A 1403-nucleotide genomic window follows, 5' to 3' on the forward strand; every position below is an offset into this window, starting at 1 on the left:
CAAGCGAGAGCCTGTCCAATACATTTTATATGAGAAACCAGGCTATATTTTTAAAAACTAGTGTTTTCAAAAAGAAAACTATTGCCCAGTGCCTACAGCTCTTTACTTCTTAGCAAATGATTTCCCTGACTAGAATGCAAGATCTGGAAAGTCTGTCTCTCTGCCCGTTTCCTTCACTGTTGCTACCCTGGTGCCAAGAATGGCACCTGGCACTGACTAAATATGTCCGGAATAAATTAATTAATGCAATTAAATGAATTAGCAAGTGATAACAGTGTTGGTGCTCATTTTCTGTCTAAATTCTGAGCAATTAAAAATGTGAACACGATCAGACCAAAAATGGGGAAAAAAGGAAAGGGAGCAGGGAGGGGATGTAAAGTCATATTTGAATTTGTGAGCATATTGGAAGAGAAGAAGAAAACGCAGTATCAATGGCGAAGTTTTCATTCCTGCATGGAAATTTCCAGAGCCTATGTTGTAAACCATCTTACAATGGGTAGTTTATGACCAGTAACCTTTTTGCTTAAATGATCATGTGGCAGCAGCGCCATCTTCTGGGCAACTAGTTGGGCATTTTGGAATAATAGTGTAGAGTTTTTTCATATACCAAATTGAGTTTAGAATCACAGAAGATTACTTAGAAAATATCTTTAGAGATCATCTAGGCCATATGTCATCTTACAGGTAAGGATTTGCCTTAAGTGGGTACAATATTTTCTTATTTTCTCTTGATCCAATGGAGCTCCAAATTCATGTCTCGGAGAGAAGACAAACTACAGCCATCATTGCTAAATTATATCACAGGTCTCATATAAATCAGAAACTGAGAGGCAGTTAAAATCCATTTGTCGAGCATCTGAAGAGTGCTGTCCAATAGGAATTTCTGCAACAACGGAGCAATAGAACTTCCTGTGATGATCTATACATGTCTGTGCTGTCCAATACAGTAGTCACTAGCCACTTGAGGTTATTAAACATCTAAAATGAGGCTAATGATGCCGAAGAACTGGATTTTTAACTGTAAAACTAATTTGCATTTTTCAAAAGTCCCATATGGCGAGTGTAGGGTTTCTCAACCTTGGCACTATTGACATTTGGGGCTTGATCATTCTTTGCTGTGGTGACTGTGTTGTACACTGTACGATGTTTATCAACAGTCCTAGCCTCTAGCCACTGGCCACGAGTACCCTCCCCCTGGATGTTGCCAAATACACTCTCTAAGGGGCAAAATCACCCCTGGTTGAAAACCAGTGGGCTAGTAGCCATAGCACTGAACAGCACAGTTCTAGAACATTTTGGTTGAGAAAAAGAACTGCCCACTATCCTGTACTAAGGCAGTAGTGGTCTTGTAATAAGAACAAGGAAGGTTTAAAAAAAAAAAAAGTAAATAAAGTCAGACATAG

This window comes from Ovis aries, chromosome X (assembly GCF_016772045.2).
Source record: "Ovis aries strain OAR_USU_Benz2616 breed Rambouillet chromosome X, ARS-UI_Ramb_v3.0, whole genome shotgun sequence".
Taxonomy (NCBI): Eukaryota; Metazoa; Chordata; class Mammalia; order Artiodactyla; family Bovidae; genus Ovis; species Ovis aries.